We start from the raw sequence: 24650 nt of genomic DNA, 5'->3' as shown, positions 1-24650 counted from the left end.
ACATCCAGAAAAACTGACAGTTTGGTGCGCTTTATGGGCTGATGGAATCATTGGTCCGTACTTCTTCAAAAACGATGATGGCCACAACGTTACAGTCAATGGTGATCGGTATAGAGCTATGATTACTAACTCTTTCATTCCTGAATTGAATAACCATGATGTCCAGGAGATGTGGTTTCAACAAAACGGCGCAACATGTCACACAGCTCGTGCCACAATCGATTTATTGAAAGACACGTTTGGTGACCGCCTAATTTCACGTTTTGAACCTGTGAATTGGCCTCCAAGATCTTGTGATTGAACACTGCTAGACTACTTTCTGTGGGGCTATGTAAAGTCATTGGTCTATGCGGATAAGCCACAAACGCTTGACCATTTGGAAGACAACATTCGCTGGAAAAAGTAATCGAAAATTGGACGTCCAGATTGGACTACATCCGCACCAGCCGTGGCGGTCAAATGCCAGAAATCATATTTAAAATGTAATGCCACAAGATTATCATCATTATCATATCAGATGTATATAAACAATATTGTAAATATTTTAGATGATACTAAAGCGGTATTATTTGCGGATGACACTATGATTTTTATTGTGGGTGAAAATGTCGATGAAAAGCAAAGAAAAAAGAATGCCGATCTGAAGAAAGCTTTTGAATGGCTGTGCAATAATAACCTTTGTATAAACACGGACAAGTCAAAATTTTGCATTTTTGTTAAACGACATAAATTGAGTAAATTAAACTTCGATGTACACATTTATATAACCAACAAAAAATTAATTCATGAAAACGAAACTAAATATCTGGGTGTTATATTTGACTCAAATTTGACGTTTCATACACATGCCGATTTCATAATGAATCAATTTTCTAAAAAGATTAATTTGATATCTAGAATAGGGAAAAATTTGTCAATTGACACCAAAATCTTATTGTATAACAGCCTAGTTGCTCCCCATTTAGAATTTTGTTCCACACTTTTGTTCAATTTGCCTAATTACAAATTAGAGCAATTGCAGATTGTTCAAAACAATGCTATGAGAAACATACTAAAGTGTAACAGATATACGCCAATTCAAAGCATGTTGAGTGTTCTTAATTTCTTGTCTGTAAAACAAAAAGTAATGTTCAATGTCTATGTATTTATTTTTAAAATTAAACAACAGGGTGTTCCCATTTATGTTCGTGAAAAAGTGACCTATTTCAGAGATATTCTTGCAATACAAGGAATTGTGGTAATTTTATGTCAAGAGAATGTTATTCTAGTCATGTACAAAAGTCCATATTACATAAAGGCCTAAACCATTTTAACAATTTACCGCATGATATTAAAAACAGTGATACTCTTAATGAATTTAAAAGACTTTTAAGACACCATGTATTGCCAAATTTTGATTTGTCTGTTTGGCTTTTGGTTTCCGTTTATCTGAAATTTTATATTTTATATTTAGAATTTGTATTTTGTATTTTTTATGTAGCATATATTATTATTATTATTATTGAACTCCTCCTACATGACAAAATTTTTCTTGTTGTTAAGAACAAATTAGTTCCTCAATAACGTAAATTTTGTTAAGGGAGATCCAGCATTCCCAATTTAACTACTATGTTTCAGTACATTTCTGAGGCTATCGATGGAGGTTCTCGAATGGACATCATATATCTTCATTTTTCAAAAGCGTTTGATCGGTTGGATCACAAATACTTTAATCCACCAGCTTCCTACTTAACAGTTTGTTAATTTGTGTTCTTCTTGTGCTTGCTTGTCTAACCGCAGTTAGTACGTCTATCTCTATGGTTACACGCTCCAAACGGTGCTTGCTTATTGCTCAATACTGGGACCATTATATATTGATGCGGACTTTCAAAGTGGATTAATTAGTAAAATAACCTTTAATGAAACTTCTTTTGCACTTGCTTTTGTTACTGAATTAGAGGTAAAAGCATCGATTCTCAGTCTAAGAAACTCTAGTTGCTCTGACGCTTATGAAATCAATGTCAATCCAGGAGACTGTCGCCCCATATCCATAGTGCCACATATCGGTAAGACATTTGAAAGGGTTATAAAACCACAAATAGTTAATTTTTTGAGCAGCATCCTTGGGAATAAGCAGCTTGGATTTAGGGAGGGACGCTCTACCATACAAGCGATAAGTAAGGTTGTGCAAGATGTGGTGGTGGGTCTTGAAACTGGAAATCGGGTGGGGTTGATAATGTATGACCTTAGCAAGGTTTTCGACTGTATCTAGCACGATCTTCTTAAACAGAAGCTGTTTAGGTATGGATTTCTCGGTGGAACCCTTAAGCTATTAGACAGAGAACAGTTTGTGGGCGATGACGTAAATCCTCTTTGGTGAAGGTCTCCAGTGGGGTCCCCCAAGGGTCCGTACTCGGACCTGTATTTTTTATAGTGTATGTTGCTGATCTATTCCGTTTTTTGGAGTCTGTAAATTGTGCTTTATTTGCCGATGATTTTTTTACCTTTTTTATGGTTTTACCTTATATGGTCCGAATCGAAATGACAAAACTCAAATTCATTCTTACAAAAATTAGGGAGAGTCTAGGCCAAAATGACAGCTGTTCAATTATTCAGGATACAGAAAAGGGCTATAGGAATTCTTGTTGAGCTCAATATTTTAAAAAATATAAGATAATGCCACTCCATAATCTTTTAGAAATTCACAAACAAACTAAAATATTTGAAGGTGTGTCTCATAGTAATACAATACTTGCAAAAACTCTTAAAGGAGTTCCATAAGACAAAAATTCTTTAAACATTAACTTGTACACTATGCTGCCAGATAGGTACAGATATATGGCTTTTGAGGTGTTCGAAATAAATATTAAAGTGTTAAAAAATGTAAATTAAAATCGTCGGCTTACTGAAATGTGTGAAGATTATAGCATATTATCCTGCACTTTCTGTACGATTTTTTTATAATCGGTGTTAGTGTTGTTCATTTGTTATTGTTCACTACTGTGTTGTTTATAAAATACGTTTTTTTACACTTTTATACTTTTTAAATTTTGTTTTTGTATTTTGGCTTATATTGACAGGCTGCAATTGTATTATTATTGTACAATATGTGGTTAATAAAAAAAATTCTTCTTCTCCTTCATTATTATTGAATATTCTCATTAAATATATTGAAGTCAGTTACCTGTTATTTGCGGACCATGTAATTGTATGAGCGGATAATTTGTTGTTAACTTTAATATAACTGAGAATATCACTTTAACGTAATAAATTTTATTATTACATGCAGGTTTACAACGTAAGTTTTGTGATTATCATCTTTATACCGATAACAGGCAACTGTACTTTTCTTTCTGAGAAGTGCCTTAACGACGCAGGTAACAATATTAATTCGGATTTGAATAGGTTTTACGATTCTGTCACTCTAGTGATGATATTTGGAAATGACAATCAAACTAATAATATTAAAACCAACGTAAAATTCTCTATAAAAAACTATGTTTTGCCGTCATTGCCTCGCAAACGCTTCTTTTAGTGCTGTCATCAATGAAATAGCGTACTCGTGTCTTGTCTAGATGATATAGAGAATAATCCTATTAAAAAAGTTCAAAACTGCTGTTTTGGACTAATATATGGAGTTGGATGTAGAATTCACGTTTCACTATATCTAGTTAGCTTAGGCTGGCTGAATATGTTCAATAGATATAAACTTCACGCCTTGATATTCTATTTGTATAACCAAGTTAGATTGCGGAGGGATAACACAGATCAATGAATTTTAAACTTTTGAAAGTTGATTTCGATAAGCATTTTCCTCTATCACGTATTTTCATTTTATCAACATTAAGAGAATTAATAAATGAAAATCTGATTAATTTAAACATGATTGTTATTGGTATAAGAATAATTTTCTTGTATATTCCAGTGGTGGATGGTTGCTTTTTAATGACCAACAGCAATCTGCCATTATTGCAATGTTGCATCGATCTTGATATCTGGTAATATTTTGGTGGGTGATATTTGCGCACCAAGATTTTCGGAAAAGTAGTCCAGATGTGAGTGTAAAAAGTGTAATTTTATATATTGTATCCCATTACCCTGAATTCTGTCCTCTAATTTTACATCTGAGATGGCGGAAAATTTTCGGCATAGTTATTTAAAACAAGCGCACACTTATACAAGAGGGCCCATGGACGGAACCCTGAGTGACAAAATTATTGCTCAGAGTTACGTATTGTCTGCGGTTGGTTAAGTATGCAAAAATTAATTCAATTGCGTTACAGAAACAAAAAAAGTTGTTTGTCTGTTAGTTTAGTCACTATAACTAAAAATATTAATAATATTATAAATATAATAATAATATATAAATTAATAAATGTCTCCTTAGTAGACTTTTCTCTGGCGCTATTGATCCTAAAAAATAAGTTTAAAAATTGCCTTTTGGATAAGCAAAATGCATGATAGCAAGATTTCATTATCGTTGCTAATAAAAACCTTTACTTAGAACTTCCTTGTTACTTTCGAAAATTTGATTTCATCGATTTTTCGAAAGTATACGCGCTAGTAATTTTTTTCCGGATATCGGTAATAGTAAGTCCTATAGGATCGCCATTGGTACAGATCGAATCAGCGTCGAAAATTTTTTTTTATGTTTCTCCGTTGTTTGTTCCAGGGTTTTTCGACGATAAACTCCGAACGGTGTGAGCTACACGCTTCAAATTTTGCTCCCTTTTAACAGTCGACGTGGTGTACAAGATTTGCAAAAATGACTGTGTGGGTCCCCTAACGGAACCTGTAGAAAATGGGGGTGCTGGGGGGTTGGAAAGTATTTTAAAAAAATTAAAAACCGCGTTTGCAAGGGTTCAAGAAAAAAATCATTTCCAAAAAACGGTTTATGTGACGGAAAAAATGCTTGAATGAGAAGACGCAAAAGATTCGGCTCCATAAAATTTTATTCCTAAAAATTTTTTAATAATGTACCGGGTGTGCCGCAAATTCAACAATAACTGAAAAATGGGTCTCCCATTGTTAAAAAGTGGATATAACTAAAAAATCCTGTTTCGCATATCAGTTTCTTTTACAGGATATTATTATATATTCAAGATATTAAGTGCTATATTCAAAAATTAAATTTGCGGCTATCAACTTCAGATTTGGCAAAAAGGTAGAAGTTCACACTCATATTTCATCTGTTGAAAAAGGACTTACCCAAATTTGGCAAAGTATTTAAAAAGATTTTTTTTTTGTATATTTTACTTCCAGAAGAAAAATATTTTCTCGAAAACTATCAACCCGATCGGCAAAATTTGTCAACCGGGAACTGTGGGAGATCCGGGACCATAATTTTTATTGATGGCATTTTTTTCCATTATATACAGGGTTTTCCAGTTATAGACAAAAATCTAATAGATCCTGAAAATCGTTCTTTTCATTGATTTAATTTAATTTAAACCGTGTTATAGGCTACATCGAGAGCTACATATGCCGTTCGAGGTATTTGAAAAAATCCAAATGAAAATCACCATTTCTCGCCCTCAATTTAGACGCGATGACGTCATTTACTATTACCATGTAGTGCAAGGTTTCAGAAAACAAGTTTTTTCTTGAAAACTATTTACTCTATTGGAAAAAATCATTTACCAGGAAACGTAGAAGATCCAGGGCTACATTGTTTGAGTTATGGGCAAAGAAATGTAAACCATCCTAAAAATTTCCGTGTTTGTGGATACATTATTGGGGATAAATGAAAAACTGCTAAAGATGCGATAATTTCATTTGAAGAGCATCGTAAACTGTGTCGAGAGAGAGTGTCCGGTTTCGTCAATTATACAGGGCACGCGAGATTATTGAAAACATATCATTCGACAACGCTATTATTTGTAAATAAAATCAAAGTTAGCCGTAACCATGAAGTTCGGTGAGACGTGGAAGACGGTTTATACAGGGTGTATGCATAATAAAATTACGTCGATTTTGCGAAAGTTCCATAGTAGCCCAAGGAGCACGATACAAAGTAATGCGTCCCTGTAGGACAAAAACTGCGAAATGGTTTCTTTTCAAAATACAAAGCTGCTTCGCGCTACGCGCTACGAACTTGCTCCGCCCAGCTACGATTTGTCGAAAGCAATCTTGTTCTTAATTCCTTCCCACTGTCAACCCAAACGTTCTCGGCTCCTGTGTCCTTTAATTTTATGCTAAATTGTAGGCTGTAATAGTATCTGTCCCAGATGTCTGTATTGTTAGGGATATAATTTTGTAGATTTTGTAACGGGTTCAATTTGTCATCGGTTACTTCGACTTATGTTTCTCACATGTAGGTTAATAATGCTCGGAGACTACCTATTAAATGTTTTATTCTCACAATTACACACTGTCTTAATCCTCAAAACTACTGGTATTGCTACTTCATTCTGTTCGAACACACTGTAACTGTTTAATTGCTTGGTGTGGTTTGCCTGTCCTAAAATAAATGTAAATAAGTGTTGCATTTTTGCTGCAATTTAAGATGTTACTGCGGAATGCGGTTGGATTGCACGAGACGATCGTCCTGTATTCCTTCTTATTTCCGAACTAACGACAATTTCTATTCTTGTCCCTTGCTTTCATTTATTTACACTTGTTGCTTTTTGGAGAGGTTATATTTCAATCCTCTGTCAACGCAAATGCACTCGGCCATTAGTACAGTTAAGCACTCGACCTTTGCCCCACGTTGGGCGCCAGAAAAATTGCCACGTCTCTTTTTCCACTGAAGGTGGAGGGGAGACCGAAGCAATCCTACTATACTTTGCTCACTTTGCTACTGATTGGAAGCAGTAAGTATAGGGCCCAAGCAGCTCAGTTTCTCAAAATATGGGCGGGGTATAAAAAAAGAAAGTAAATAAATCAAAGATTGGAAACCGGGGCGCCAGCTAAGACAAAACCCCAACCTATACTATAAGTTAGTGATAGTGACTAGTGTCCTTGCTCACTAGCCACCGAACAAACTCACAAAGTTAACAAAGTTCGAACCCAAATAACCAAAAACCAAATAAATAATAAATAAACCGGCACGTCAGTTTAAATCTCCATATATTGGCTCAAGTACACACTAAGCACAGGAAGCTTGGTTACGATCGATCGTTTACAAATAACTCTTACAGACAAATGTTTCTATAAATGGGTACTTTATCTTTACCTTAACTGAGCTCTTTAATTTATATTGATATTTAAAAATTGAAATTTGTATTTAATAGGAATAAAATTAACCGAGACGTAAATAGAGGATTATCTGTGATCCTCCAGTTACCAGCAACGAACGAGTTGGGCAAGCTCTAAGATGGCTGTCCTGTATGCTGCCTACGGGTTCACCAGTCAGTGGGATAGGCACGAATGCTTATCACTCTTGGACGAGGAGATATGCACTGCGACGTCCTGAACCGAGCTAACTTGAAGACTTGAAGAATTTTTGGGTTGCAGAATTCATAACACGATGTAAGGAGGCACCAAATCCAATTGAACCGGAACTGGGGAAGCCAGTACCAAATGGGAAGCCAAAACCAGTCCAACAATAAAAAACTGGTTCCAAAAGGAAAACCAAATCCAAAACCAAAAACAGAACCAAAACCAGAACCAGAAACCCTACAAAACAAAATAATGAGTTGCGAAGTTCATAATTACTTGCAAAGTGTGAAATAAATTGTGAAACTTACGCCTGATGATCGTGGGTGGCGGTGAAGAGTGCCAGGTGCTAGGTTGGTTAGCTTTAATCCAGCCTAAGCTGTAATGTTGGGGACGTCCAAGCAAAATACTACCAACAAGACGACGATCCGCAACTTCTATACGATTTCAATCCGGTTTAATCCTCGAAAACTACGAGATGCCACAAACTTATTCGGATTGAAATCTTGCAACCACTTGCACCGGCGGAAATCGTAGAGCCAAAGAAAGAAAGACCGATGAAGTTTCACAAAGTTCCAAAAAAAGAGACCGATGGTGCTGGCAATACGATGTTCCGTTCCGACACAACTAGGGTCAATGGGCCAATAATGACAGAAGTTAATCAACGCAAGGAGACTAAATATTACCTAACTACTACCCGCTATTACCAATAATAATCAATTATTACACACACATGAATGAGATTACACAGTAACGTCTTAGGAAATTGAAGACGAACGTGGGGCAAAGGTCGAGTGCTTAACTGTACTAATGGCCGAGTGCATTCGCGTTGACAGAGGATTGAAATATAACCTCTCCAAAAAGCAACAAGTGTAAATAAATGAAAGCAAGGGACAAGAATAGAAATCGTCGTTAGTTCGGAAATAAGAAGGAATACAGGACGATCGTCTCGTGCAATCCAACTGCATTCCGCAGTAACATCTTAAATTGCAGCAAAAATGCAAGGACTTACACTTATTTACATTTATTTTAGGACAGGCAAACCACACCAAGCAATTAAACAGTTACAGTGTGTTCGAACAGAATGAAGTAGCAATACCAGTAGTTTTGAGGATTAAGACAGTGTGTAATTGTGAGAATAAAACATTTAATAGGTAGTCTCCGAGCATTATTAACCTACATGTGAGAAACATAAGTCGAAGTAGCCGATGACAAATTGAACCCGTTACAATTTGTTGTTATCAACGCTTAAAGTGATGAAGTTTTTAAAGCAATTTTGCGTGTTGACCTGATCCCCACGTCCTCCGGTTGTCATTCGGATCGTTCGGCAGCGGTTTTTTTTTTAACGAACGCAAACATATAAGCGAAAAACGAAGATGGACTGTCAACGGTTAAACCTGAAAATGCCGCGAAAATTGAAACATAAATATAAGGGAGGCGAAGGAACTGCCGCGGCCGCGTCAAAATGAAACTGTCAGCGTGGAAAAATTCAAATTTACGGCCGCCGGAAGTATTTTTCCTTAATAATGCACATTCCAGAAGATGCTGAAATCCGCAGTTGCCAAATTTGCCGGAACTCTATTATTTTTAACGTTTCTGAGTCAACTAGACGTCGGGATATTTATCGCGGTTACTGAGAGGGGGGGGGGGGGATGAATGGCCCCTGCCTTCTCCATTGTATAGTTCATTCCCGACTTGCATTCCGCGAGGATATATCCGGAGCTCTAATTGCATTTTGGAGAGCAATGCGTGTAGATTTGCCGAGGGAGACGTTTTCGGCGGCATACTTACGTTCCGGTACTAAAAGCAATGAGATATAAGTAGGTAAGCAACAGTAGTGCTTTCTGCGATAACGGATGTTTTATTCGGCATTACTATAGTTCGGAAGGACTAAATTTTTATTACATCAAAGTTTTTTCTCTTAATGTGCATGGTGCCGAGAATTCTGGTAACCTCGTTTCCATCGGGTCCATGTGTACGTGATCATTTGGGTAAAGTTTAAAAACATCCCTCGCGATTACTCATCTATTGATTTCAAAAATGTCTCTACACAATAATAACAAATTAAAACACATACCTATAAAATGTGTTTTCAAAGAAACTTCCACAGGCTACTGTAATGCTTTTTACAAAACTTCTGGATTCCTACTGAGTCGGTTTTTGCTTAGTCGAAATTGCTGACGTTTCGCCAATCATCATGTTGGCTTTTTCAGAGCTTGCCTGAAACTGGCTAGTATTTTACTCTGTACCTGCTTGAAAACTATTATTGCTTGAGGGGGGGGGAGCTAATGAGGGGTATAAATACATTGGAGAGACCGGGCGAAAAATATCAACTAGGCTCAAATAACACGAAAGAGCCTTACGACTAAGACAAATAAACTCATCAACTGTTGCCGAATACACTCTTAAAACCGGGCATAAAATTTTATTTGATAAAACTAAAATTCTTGTATGTAATCAGTTCTTCTACCCACGAAAAATCCGAGTCTATAGAAATCTATAAACAACCTAACAATCTTAATCGCGACTCAGGTCTCTACCTGTCACCAATTTGGGAATCAGTCATCCGAGACGGTGCTTATACCCCCACAAGAAATATATAAGCAGGTACAGAGTAAAATACGAGTCAGTTTCAGTCAAGCTCTGAAGAAGCCAACAGGATGATTGGCGAAACGTCAGCAATTTCGACTAAGTAAAAACCGACGCATTAGGAATCCACAAGTTTTGTAAAAAGCATACCTATAAAATAATTACTAATGTAAAACGGGTTGACACAAACCTTAACATAAATCTAACCTTAAATTGTATAGGGTGGGACGTTTAGTTTGGGACACTACTTTATCTCACAAACTATAGGGAATGGAGCCAAAAATTAAACACAAAAGTGAATCGGGGTATTACAAACCTTTAATTTATTTTAATTTTGTATATACAGGGTGCTTAATTTTTCGTGTTCGAATCTCAACTTTCTTATTTTAAATGGAACACCTGGTATACTACTTCATTTTTGAAATTCAATGTACATTATTTTAGAGATATTTTGTGTATGGTTTAAACGATCTACATTCGGGCATTGGTAAACGTGACTGGTCTTTTGTATCCTACAAGAATATAGACGTTGAACAAAAATTCAGTACATTTCTTGATATACTCATAAGCGAAATTAACTGTGCTTTTTCCCTCAAGAATAAAATAGTTAAAAATAATAAATTAAAATAAAAATAATTAAATTAAAGAGAGACGCGGTATCAGCTAAACTTTCTCGAGGATATCAAAAACCAAAATCCTAAATTTCCGGATGTCGAAAATATAATTAAATCTCAGAGGGCTGTTTACAGGGCGAAAATAAAATTAAGTAAAAAGTCTGCTAACTTGTTCTACATAAACAAAAGCAATAACACTTCTAAGGCAGCGTGGAAGGTCGTCAATACGAAACGCAAGAGTGGATTCAATTTTCATTCACTGGGTATCACTCCCGACAGTTGTAATGAATATTTTTCAAACGTAGCAAATATATTAACTTCAAATCTTGCTAATACTTACGATCCAACTGAGGCTAAGGGCGATGTAAATGATATAAATAATTATCGTCCAATATCTATATAAATAATTATCGTCCAATATCTATTATCAGCTAATAGCAGCTTACTTCGAGGGCAACCGTTTGTTGTCTCCGGCCCAGTTGGGGTTAAGACGTGGTAAATCGATTTGTGGAGCAATTAGTAGAGTTCTTGATCAGATTTAAATTGCAGAGGTATGGTGTGGATCTCTCATCAGTTGGATTCCTTCAAAGTTATCTTTTCAATGGGAAGCAGATCGTAGTCCTGAATGGAAAATCATCACAAATTACAGTTGTTGAACATGGAGCACCCCAAGGATTTATTATGGGCTCTCTTCTATTATTGATCTATATAGCATTTTGTTGACATAGTTTGTACATTTTTCGCTGAAGATACTACCTTTTCTTGCCGAAGTCATTCTGAGAACGACTTGGTGCACAGGATGGAGGGGGCACAATCCGGGGCTAGTGAGTGGTTTCGTGTTAACAAACTTAAACTCAATGAATCAAAAACACAACAAATTATATTTTTTTTACGCGAGTCAACATTCAACAATTCATTACATGTGAACTGTCTTGGGGTTCTGTTTGATCCGAAATTGAGGTTCGAGCAGCATATTATTGGTCTTTGTGAGAAGTTCTCCGGGGTGGTGTACTTGTTGCGCGGTTTGGTTGGCGAGGTCTCTCAAAGTGTAGTCAGAACGGTATATTTTTCATTATTTACCTGCGCAATTTTGGTTTGGGGTCACTCCTCACATACCGAAAGAGTTTTTTCGACACAGAGGCGAGCCATCGGGGCGATGACGCAGTTGAATTTTAGACGTAAGAGCAAAGTTTAAAGATCTCCAAATATTAACTGTTCCATGTTACTATATTTATTCGGTATTAAAGTATACTAAAAGCAACCAGGATCAATATTACCTTCATATTAATGTTTGCCACCATCTCACCAGAAACAAAAATGATTGATTAACTACTCAAGAATTACAAAGACTAGAAATTATAAGAACTATTATGGACCTAAATTCTTCAATCTATTGCCTCTAAGCGTCACAGAGCTGCCGGAGAAAAAACTCTCTATTAAGGTCAAATCACTTTTGCTGGATGGGGCCTATCACTAATTTGATGACTTTTTTACAAATTTTAACAATGGTTAGCGTTTTTCGTGTTATGTCGCGGTGCCTTTGTAATTATACATATATGTAGATTTTGCACAATGTTTTTGCTGACTGGTGTAAAATCGTTATTATTATTATTATTATTATTATTATTATTATTATTACATCCTATACCTATACCTAAGTCAAAAATTTTTAATGTTTTATGCGAAAAATTACCATTGCAAGACTTAAAATATCTTATTGTTTCACTTGAGTAAGTTCTGTTGTCGACGAAAGACTCGGATAAAGGTATTCATAAGAAATTTCGATACATATTAATACAGAGTACGCGAAAAATAAGATTAAAAATGGAATTAAAAAAAACTGCCAAAAAACTTTCTTTTTTAAATGTAATCTACCCATTTTTATAATCTTGTCATATTTAGCATTAAGGCAATTTTATATAAAGTGATATATGCCCAATGTTTTTACTTCTTGAAATATTTCCTTTTAAAAATTTGTCTATAACAAGTAATATGCTGTTGCCATATAAGTTCAGTTCAGTTAGGGTAAGGTGGCTATGACGGCGTTTGAACAAAACAAGTGCTAAAGTGCTGCCACTAAGCGATAGGGTTGGTGAATTTTTTTTTGTTAATGAACGATCAATAAAAAATTAATAGCTTACAAAGGATAATAATTATTGTACTGTATTTCCGTCTCTTTGAGCAATGCAAGTTTAAACGCCGTCATAGCCACCTTAAACTAACTGAACTTATATGGCAACATCTTATTATTTGTGATAGACAAATGTTTAAAAAGAAATATTTCAAAAGTAAAAATAGCAGGAATACGCAACTTTATAAAAAATTGCGTTAATTTTTGACGCTAAATATGACAAGATTATAAAAATAGGTAGTTTCCATTAAAGTTTTTTGTCAATTTTTTTAAATTTAATTTTTAATCGTATTTTTAGCGTACCTTGTATTATTATGTATCTAAATTTCTTATGAAATCCGTTATTCGAGTCCTTTGTCTACAACAAAACTTACTCAAGCGAGATAATAAATGCTTTCGAATGAAGAAAGTGGTAGATATTTTACGTCTTGCAAAAGTCATTTTCAACAAAAAAAATCTAAAATGTTAAAAACGATTACACTTAGGTATAGGACATTATACGTAAAATATGTCTAGAATTTCGTATGGAATTCATAAATGAAGTAATATACTAGGCGTTCCTTTTAAAATAATAAAGTTGATACTCGCCCACGAAAAATGAAACACTCTGTATATACAACATTAAAATAAATTGAAAGTTTGTAATACTTCCATTAACTTTTGTTTTTAACTTTTGGATCCATTCCGCATAGTTTCTGAGATAAGGTGGTGTCCCAAGATAAACGGCCCATCCTATACTACCGCTTTTTCAATCTTAAAAAGGCATTACATTTTCCATTAGAATAAATTGTTGCCATGTTGTATCTTCACCTATCTCCCATCACTCTGGCAACTGAACTCAACAACAAAATAACAAAAACTAACCAAATACATTTTTGTGCATGCCTCTATAGTTCACCAACTAATCTGCACTTTGAGCCATTTTCTTTCTAAACAGCGATTCGATCAGTGTTTATCGTATGAGAGCCACTACATTATCTAATAGTGATTTTCACACAATTAACTCGGAACATTTAACTAGATCGCGGGGTATTTTCAGAAAATACTGCCGTAAAAATGCAACATTTGGTTGTTGCATGCCTCAAGGTCATTTGTTAACAACAAGATTTTAAATCTCGCTCCTGTTAAATGAACTTTCCCATTTTTTTTTCATAGTTGCTTCATAAGTGTATTATGGGCATTAGACAGAGCCTCTATAGCTCTAGTATCTATATGTACTTCTTACGCTGACAGCTTGCCTAGTGCCTTCACGAATGGATATGATTCGCCAAGCGTGCTTTCTAAGGAGAACTCATCTTTCATTTTTTGTTCATAACTAGTACACCCTCTTGACACTTGGTACATCATGTAAAAAGAACACAAAAATACTCTACAGATTGTGAAAACTGAATACAATTTGTTACCGATATCACAATAAATTCCAAATACTACACACGACACATAATTGACACAATTCAAAATAATATTTAATCGTGAAATTAAAAGCCAAGTAATTTTAAAAAGAAAATCTCCACATCCATCGATTGAAATCTGTGAGTGTTATGGAAAAATTTTTAATACAAAAGTTGTTTCGATTAAAATGATGCTTAATTTGTTTGTATTATTTCAACTGTCACTCAATGACAAACATTTATTTCATTTTATCACCTTTTTAAAGACGAATCTATATATCGGTCTCTAATACACTATTATTTGCGAATATTTTCGGTATTCAGGTTATGTTGGAAAAGTTGCATATCAACTTTTAAAATATTTTAACATATTTTAGAAAATAATACTTTTGTCATATTCAAAATTGAAATATGTTTATCAAACACACGGTGTTGCAATGTTTAGCAAAATATTTGACGGTTCTTAGAATTCTGGTTTAAATCTGAAAGCGTTTTAAATATTTTCTTTATGATTGCTGTTTATTTCAAATACCGTTAAATATTATAAAAATTCTTGATTTGAATATAAATACGTAAATAAAATTATTTCATTTAATAATATTAATTTAGTTTAAAGTAAAAAAAAAACACTATGAATTAGACACAAATAAATCAGGTAGAAGACTAGTTTAGTGTGCGGTGCGGTATTTGGAGAGATTTTTGGGCCAATTTTTGATGAAAAAAATTTGGCACCAATGCGATTTTTAGATTTACAAAGAAAAAATATATAGCCTGAAATAGAACACCCAAATTTAATCTGCAACAAGATGGAAGATCGAAGTACTGATATCACCGAATCTTGAAATGAAACTTTTGGACAAAATGGCAGAAAACTGGAAAATAAGAGCGGAACTTTAGTGGAGTTTAAATGCTATTTGAATATATTACTAAGTTCAGAGCTCCCTCATAATCATAAAAAATTTGTATGTATATTACAAAATACAAATGCCAAACTAATCGTCTCATGAATTCTGTTTCCAGTGTGCCAAACAGGTGTACCCTTTTCTCGTAACAGAACCCAACCCTTCCATGTATTGCAGTTTTTGTTACCTGAATCCCCCAAAAGTGATACCACTGCCCAAAATTTTAAAATCAGATTAGAACTTTCTCTAAATATGCTTCGGAAATATTGATAAAAAGCCATTTTCAGGTCCATTGATTTTAGGTATTCGGGTTCGATAGGCTACATATTTTTATATAGAAGACTAGGGTTTATCTTAGAGGTAGAATATGCTGTTACAGTTTAGCCTGTTCGATTTTGCAGCCTATATCTGTGGATGTTAATTTTCATGCCAAGTCGGTTGATTAGACGCGTCCAGAATGAATGTGTCGTCTGGATATCAAAGGTTTTTAACAATCTGTCCTACCGACGTTTATTAAGAACGTCTTGGAAAGAGTGGGTAAGCAATAATGACATATGACAGACCGAGAAGAGAAAAGGAAAGAAGATGGCCGCTAGTTGTTTCAACTAATTATAGAGTGGAAAATAAACTGTAGAACAGGCATTGGAAGAAAGCAGATGTCATGGGTAAGAAATCAATTGCAACATGTGGTCGCCACATTTTATTGTTCTACAATTATATTAACAAATATAGCTTAAGAAACCTTGCCTTGCCGTTGGGGAATTTCCTTTCTTTCTCCCTATTCAATTTCTATTTCCCGATTTCCAGAATGCAAGATTTTAGTTTTAAGTAAAAATTTTAGGAAATAGAAATCTTAAGATCTAAGATGTGATCTCCGCTTTTAATTTTGGTTTGTCTAAATTTTAAGCCGCCATAGTAATCATAGTATTTCAAAATACAACAAATGATTTTTACTAAATTAGTTATTAGTAATATATCTTTAAAGTAATAAAATAAAAGATATTCAAAACTTACTTTTTCAGTTATAAAACAAAGGAAGAACGTGGGTAATAACGACACGGTCTAATATTTGTAGAATTTCTTTCTGAAAGAACTTTTGCCGCTTTACCGCCCGTAAATTCATTTTCTAAAATCGTCGTCTTCGGTTATAATTGGACATCTTAGATGTTATGAAATTCCCTTCGAGTTTTCGTAGTGAAACACGAGGTGGAAAAGTTTCCGGCCAATTTATAATGACCCCGTTTCAAAACTACATTAAAACTTTCATTTCGTTTTTGTTTGACAAAATTCACGGCGAAATGAAATTTTTAATATTTTTCTTTAAGTTTGGACTTGGAGAATTTTTATTAGACGCCGGATTTCCGCGTTTTTAAATTTTCCACGACTTTAATTTGCTACATTTTAAAGTAATCTCGGAGCCGTGGCTTATGAACTATTAATGTGGATAAACGTAAGCCTTCTATTTAATCAGCGCCAATTTCAAAAACGAAGGGTAAGTTTTAAAATAAACTGATTTGCATTTGGCATTGCTAAAATTTTGATATGTATATTTTCTTATACAAGAAACATTTTTTTCTGAGGAAGCGATAACGTCACTATATAGTAAAGAATATACTACTAAAGAATATATTCCTAATCGTCTTATCATACTTAACAAAAAATCAGTATCCTACAAAAAACAATATTCTTGAAGCATTGTGCTATGCAACAAGTAAAATAAAAGACAGTATAGTCACGAGTTCATTAAATTACATACGACGTTACCGTTTGAACTCGAAAACGCCAAAATCAATTGACAGTTAATGATATTTAAAAAGCAATATTTAGAATTCTTTCTGATTACAGGGCAACTTTTCTTAACAATGTCCAATACTAAGGGGGATTAGGTTAGTTTTCATTGCTTATTATGGAATTAAAACAATTGAAAGGATTTACTTAATGAATAATTATAAAAAAGGACATATAATAAACCAACACCTCTTCTATGTTAAACACTGTACATCACACACTGACAAGGCTTTTGGATGGAACTATGTGTATTGGTGGTAATCCGGGTGTTCATCCGTTCGTTGTTTGAGCCTGGAGTAGGATCCTTCGCCTGACGTTTCGCCAAAATATCACTTGGCATCTTCAGAGGTCGTGCGTCCATGTCACTCGTACGTGTCCGCACTTAAACAATACACACGTGCGGACACGTACGAATGACATTTACGCGCGGCCTCTGAAGATGCCAAGTGATATTTTGGCGAACACTGTTTCGAAGTGTTTTCGGAGCGCGAGCATTGAAGATGCCAAGTGAGATTTTGGCGAAACGTCTGCAGGATTCCAGTCGGAGTTCAACAAGTGAACGGATGATATCTCGGAATATAGTGTCATCACATTATTCCATCCGTGAATCAATACATGAATATATATATATATATATATATATATATATATATATATATATATATATATATATATATATATATATATATATATATATATATATATATATATATATATATATATATATATATATATATATATATATATATATATATGATGACACTATATTCCGGGATATCATCCGTTCGCTCGTTGAACTCCGACTGGAATCCTGCATCCGACTGGAATCCTGCAGACGTTTCGCCAAAATCTCACTTGGCATCTTCAATGCTCGCGCTCCGAAAACACTTCGAACACTGAGTGAGATTTTGGCGAAACGTCTGCAGGATTCCAGTCGGATGCAAGATTTGCAGGATTCCAGTCGGATGCAAGATTTGCAGGATTCCAGTCGGATGCAGGATTCCAGTCGGAGTTCAACGAGCGAACGGATGATATCCCGGAATATAGTGTCATCACATTTTTCCATCCGTGAATCAATACGTGAGAATATATATATATATATATATATATATATATATATATATATATATATATATATATATATATATATATATATATATATATATATATATATATATATATATATATATATATATATATATATATATATACAGGGTTTTTCACTTAAAACTCCGCACGCCAATACCTCCAAAACGAAAAGAAATATTTAATTTATGTAAAAAGTAGTCAAAGTGTGGGGTCAAGTAGATATTTCCTAAAGTTTAAAAAATTCGACGCTTGCAAAGAGCTGGGCGTCGCGACGCGTCGAAAAATTATTCGATTGCAGAGACTTTGGAAATACGCGCATACAAAAGTACATATTATTTAAAAACTTTTTTGTTATTTACTCAAACTTATTTACTTTACCCGTTTCTAAGTTATACCGATTTAAAGTAAACATTTCTTGATTAATAAAAAATGTGATTAACGCTTATTTTTACAAGTATGCCATGAATGTTAGTTACTATGGCAACCATTGTTATCGCAGTTGTTTTAAGTGCAATTACAAACAATAGATTTCAACTATTTTAGTATGATTTTATTTATTATTTTTTATCGATTTAGTTCTGATAACATGATAAATAAATGAAAAAACAGTAAAATACCTACAAGTTAATAACCAAAATTATTATTGCAATGAACTACATAATAAGACATTTCAAAAATTTTGTTCAAAATTATGTCCATCTGCTCAAACACAACTATCAAAAACTTTTAACAGATGAGCTTGGGTCACTTGTAGGAGAGTCCTTCTTATGATAGCGGCACACGCTGCACTAATTTTGTTAATGAGATCAGCCATATCTTCGATAGGTTCTTCATAGATAACGTTTTTTAGGTAGTCCCAAAGAAAATAATCTGGTGGTGTAATGTCCGGGGACCTCGCCGGCCACCTTACCGGTCCATTATTACCAAACCATCTCTTGGGATATTCTCGGTTCAAATACCTCGTTACTATTTGGGCATTATGTGCAGGCGCTCCATCCTGCTGTAGCCACATATTCATTCTAGTGTCAAGAGGCACTTCTTCTAATAGTTCCGGAAGTGTAGTTTGAAGAAATCTTAAATAGCGATCTGCATTTAAAGTTCCTTCGTAAAAGTAAGGTCCAATAAGGAATCCATTTAATATGCCGCACCAAACATTGATACTAAAAATTCGTTGGTTACCTCTTTCTGTAATCCAACGAGGATGGTTTTCGGACCAAAAACGACAGTTGTGTCTGTTAACGATTCCATTATTTTGAAATCGACTTTCGTCGCTCCATAAAATTTTCGAGAGAAAATTTGCATCTTGGCTATACAAATCGGACAATGTCGCTAAGAAATACATTCTTCAAGCATAATCGCCTGGTTCTAGTTTATGAACTAGTTTACTTTTGTACGGGTGAAAAGAGTTTCTGTGTAGAATTCTCCACGAAGAACTTATGGTAACACCGGTATTTTCTTTTATCTCTGATAGGGATATCTTGGGGCCGTCCTGTTCCTATCTCTTTTAGGTTTTATGAAGCTGCCATATTCTCTTAAGTTTTTACATAAACTTGAAAAGGTTTTTGCATCGGGGACTCTTCTATGCGGATAACGCCGTGCGTAAACTCTTTTTGCTTCTCTACAATTGCATCTGCATTCTCCAAACACCAGTAACATGTCTACTTTTTCCTCATTGCTAAATTGCACCATTTTCACATAATAATTCTTAGTTTTTTTTAAACCGAACTAATTTGGATATTTCTTGTGACAAAATGTAACAATTTTTTGATACAGCAATAACAACTTACGTTTGTAATTGCACTTAAAACAACTGCGATCACAATGGTTGCCATAGTAACTAACATTCATGGGTAAAAATAAGCGTTAATCACATTTTTTATTAATCAAGAAATGTTTACTTTAAATCGGTATAACTTAGAAACGGGTAAAGTAAATAAGTTTGAGTAAATAACAAAAAAGTTTTTAAATAATATGTACTTTTGTATGCGCGTATTTCCAAAGTCTCTGCAATCGAATAATTTTTCGACGCGTCGCGACGCCCAGCTCTTTGAAGGCGTCGAATTTTTTAAACTTTAGGAAATATCTAATTGACCCCACACTTTGACTACTTTTTACATAAATTAAATATTTCTTTTCGTTTTGGACTTATTGGCGTGCGGAGTTTTAAGTGAAAAACCCTGTATATATATATATATATATATATATATATATATATATATATATATTTTATAGGATGATTCTTAGGGTTTGGTCCACAGTGAACAAAACTCACAAATAATTTTAAAACACTGCAATTGTCATTGACGTTTCGACCGGCAACCCAGGTCTTTCTCAAAAACTGCAAAACAAAGGACAAAAAAAAGCGTCTAACACAGAATATCTTAAACAGTAGACATATACGAATTTAAAAATTACAAATATTACAAAAACAAATGACATATATTAGTCATACTCACAAATTTATTATTTTTTTTTTAAATGTCTATTATTAGCGCTGTTTGTGAAAAAGTACCACAACATACATCATTGCCAAAAACAATAACGTTCTTGTTTCGGCGTACGAATCACAAATAGAAGTGGAAAATAAACATTCATTGTATCTGATGTCTTTTTTTTTTCCCTCTTAGTTTTTATTTATTTATTTTTTTAGAGTGTACGTTTGTGTTAAGTTTAAGATCTACTGATACGCAGTGAAGCATCTGAGCATTAAAATGGTCTACTTTAACAATTCGAAATAGATTTCACTCAGGTGTTTTATGTCGGTTTTCGCGTTTATGGCGTTTTTATTCCTTTGAATATGTATCATCTCAATTATTTCCCTTTTTTGTGTGTTTGGTTCGGTAGCGAGTATTTTTGTGTCATCGGAGTTAAAGGTATGTGTTTTCTCCGTTATATGGCTGCTGATGGCTGTTTTGTTTTTTTTGTCGTACTTATGACCATTGATGCGGTTCTTCAACAGTTGGCTAGTCTGTCCAATGTACACTTGGTCACAGTCGTTGCATGGTATTTGATATACAATGTGACTTTTTTTATCTTTGGGTATTGGTGTTTTTAGTTTACTGAAATTCCTATTTAACAAATTTTGACCCTTGTGGCAGATTGTTACAGAGCTTCCCTTAAACACATTCGAGATTTTTTCCGATAAATTTGGTATGTATGGCAACGAACAATATTCTCGTTTTGATGGTTGTGTGTTTTCCTTAACAGAAATCTTGTTGTAGAATTTATGTATCCTTCTCTTAAAAATAGAGTTAATTAAGGCACTTGGGTAATTGTTTAGTTTTAGTGTGTACTTAGCCTTATATAAAGCTTCTTTTCTATACTCTGGATCAGATAGATTTATTGCTCTGTCAGCCAACCTGATAATAACAGTCTTTTTTTGGGATATTGGGTGTTGGGAGTGAAAATTAAGGTATCGTCCAGACCATGTATCTTTTGTGTACCACATCGTTCTGATTTTGTTTTCCTTGCGTATTAGTGTCATGTCTAAGAAGTTAATTTTGTCATCTTTTTCATATTCTATGGTAAATTTTATCTTTGTGTGATATGAGTTAAAACTATTCAGAATGAGGTCGCCCTTTCCTTTAGGTATTGCTAGAAAACAGTCGTCGACATATCGATAGAAACAGGGTAATTTAATAGTCATTTTGTCAATAACTGTTTTTTCTAGGTCTTCGAGAACAAGTTGAGCAATTACACTCGAAATAGAAGCACCCATGGCACAACCGTCAATCTGCTTGTAATATTTATTATTATATATGAAATAGGTCGAATTTAGAGTTAATTTTATGGCTTCCACGAACTCGTCTAGTGGAATGTCTGTGTGAAGTTTGATCATGTCCCATTTTTTATTTATTATGTCTATAGCTAAATCGATAGGAATGTTTGTGTATGTTGGCAAAACTGAAGATGGTTTTAATAAAATTAAGCAAAATAATTGTAAAAAAATTCAATCTCTCAAACAGAACAAAATAAGAACTGGGTAGAAAATTTAACTAATATTTATATTCCGCGTAACGTGCTTGAGATCTTTAGTCTTGGTCCAGATTTTGCCGTACCTATCAGCCAACCAAAAGAGATACCCATTCCTAACATCATCAGCAGTATTGAGTCAGCTCTTAGAAACTGTTCAACCGACGCACGGAATGACTATAGATCAAAATGCTGTAATATTATTAGAAACTACAAAAATAAGCAAAACTGGACTGCTAACCAAACCCAAAATATGTTAGTTAAAAAAGTTAAAGAAACCCAACATTTTCTAAAACAAAACCCTAACATTATAACGTTAAAACCTGATAAGACTAACAAAACAGTCATAATGTACACTACCGACTATGACAATAAAATAAATGAACTTCTATCAGATAGGGCCACACATAGCGAATTAAAAAACGATCCCACAAACATATTTAAAAAAAAATGGTCATAAGTACGACAAAAAAAACAAAACAGCCATCAGCAGCCATATAACGGAGAAAACACATACCTTTAACTCCGATGACACAAAAATACTCGCTACCGAACCAAACACACAAAAAAGGGAAATAATTGAGATGATACATATTCAAAGGAATAAAAACGCCATAAACGCGAAAACCGACATAAAACACCTGAGTGAAATCTATTTCGAATTGTTAAAGTAGACCATTTTAATGCTCAGATGCTTCACTGCGTATCAGTAGATCTTAAACTTAACACAAACGTACACTCTAAAAAAATAAATAAATAAAAACTAAGAGGGAAAAAAAAAAGACATCAGATACAATGAATGTTTATTTTCCACTTCTATTTGTGATTCGTACGCCGAAACAAGAACTTTATTGTTTTTGGCAATGATGTATGTTGTGGTACTTTTTCACAAATAGCGCTAATAATAGACATTTAAAAAAATAATAATAAATTTGTGAGTATGACTAATATATGTCATTTGTTTTTGTAATATTTGTAATTTTTAAATTCGTATATGTCTACTGTTTAAGATATTCTGTGTTAGACGCTTTTTTTTGTCCTTTGTTTTGCAGTTTTTGAGAAAGACCTGGGTTGCCGATCGAAACGTCAATGACAATTACAGTGTTTTAAAATTATTTGTGAGTTTTGTTCACTGTGGACCAAACCCTAAGAATCATCCTATAAAAAATATACAAGGATCCAAGAAAAGCATATTTTTCAACTATATATATATATATATATATATATATATATATATATATATATATATATATATATATATATATATATATATATATATATATATATATATATATATATATATATATATATATATATATATATATATATGTATATATATATTATAATATAATATAATATTAAAATAATATAAATAATATTAAAATAGGTGGTCTGTAATTCTGTACAGTGCACTAATTATTGGTGTAATTTTACAAGAAATAAGCTAAGCTTATTCTCAAGTCTCATATTTGTACAGTCTTGTTTTTGGTTTAAAAAACATTGAGTAATCATACAAATAACAGTAATATTTTTATTTCTTTTCCTGTCATCTCTAAAATATTATTTATTTTGTGTAGTCTCCTTCAAATCCTTTTAATTTTAAATGCCCATCCAGCAACCAACCACAATTTTCAGGGTTCAATTTTGCGCAATGAGAATCAGTGTAACCACATTGAGCTGACATAAATAGTACGTAAATTTTTTTGTTTTAATGATATCCAGCTGGGTGTGATAGTGTTTGAACCCAAACTTCTAACTTTTTTTAGAACATCTTCATTATCTTCTTTTGTAGATAAATTTTTAACAAACATTTAATATCTGGCGTAACTTTGTTACAATTTTTTATGCTATATATAGCCACAGTGAAGACGTCAATTACATCAATTTTTTCTTAATGAAGCAAAATATTTTTGGTTTGTTTGGCTCTTCGAAAATAGATTGAAAGGTCTTGCTTTTTCTTTGCTAAAAAAAGCTGCAGGGTAATCCGAACCAGTGTATGCACGAAAAGCACGTAGACCTAGCCATAGATCAAGTTCCAATTTTGATGCCAATTCGGTACAATTGATGCATAGCTATTCTTTTTTTTTACTTAGGGAAGTCGCAAGAAGTGTTTTTAATTTTATGCTGATTTTATTAAAATTTTAAATCTTGATGCTGCTTTGTAAGCGTGAAAAAACTTTCCCGTATATGCCTCTTCATAAAACCATTTTTTTTAAACAGTCACTTTTTTGTAACAGGAGATCTGATAACCTTCAAACTGAGTTGAATTAATTAATTAATCGTCGAAATGATAAGGTGTATAACATTTTTCATTAAAATTAATTACCAAGTTCTTTTTTTTTTACACGAAAAACACTTTTTCTTCATCATTTTCAATTTTGGAAACATTAAGCAACGTGTTTAAAAATGCAATATATATATATATATATATATATATATATATATATATATATATATATATATATATATATATATATATATATATATATATATATATATATATATATATATATATATATGATGACACTATACTCCGGGATATCATCCGTTCGCTCGTTGAACTCCGACTGGAATCCTGCATCCGACTGGAATCCTGCAAATCCTGCATCCGACTGGAATCCTGCAGACGTTTCGCCAAAATCTCACTTGGCATCTTCAATGCTCGCGCTCCGAAAACACTTCGAACACTGAGAGTGTTCGAAGTGTTTTCGGAGCGCGAGCATTGAAGATGCCAAGTGAGATTTTGGCGAAACGTCTGCAGGATTCCAGTCGGATGCAGGATTCCAGTCGGAGTTCAACGAGCGAACGGATGATATCC

At 33.7% G+C, this 24650-nt stretch overlaps 1 protein-coding gene across 7 annotated transcripts in view; it reads right to left on the bottom strand.

Moving 5' to 3' along the window:
- The window catches only part of LOC132700285 (fasciclin-1), a 613802-nt gene that overhangs the window by 221112 nt on the left and 368040 nt on the right, over positions 1-24650 (bottom strand). The window lies entirely within an intron of this gene.

Source organism: Cylas formicarius, unplaced genomic scaffold (assembly GCF_029955315.1).
Source record: "Cylas formicarius isolate icCylForm1 unplaced genomic scaffold, icCylForm1.1 PGA_scaffold_4__25_contigs__length_36172078, whole genome shotgun sequence".
Classification (NCBI taxonomy): Eukaryota; Metazoa; Arthropoda; class Insecta; order Coleoptera; family Brentidae; genus Cylas; species Cylas formicarius.
Note: the sequence above shows the minus strand (reverse complement) of the source record. Positions and strands in the feature narration are given on the sequence as shown.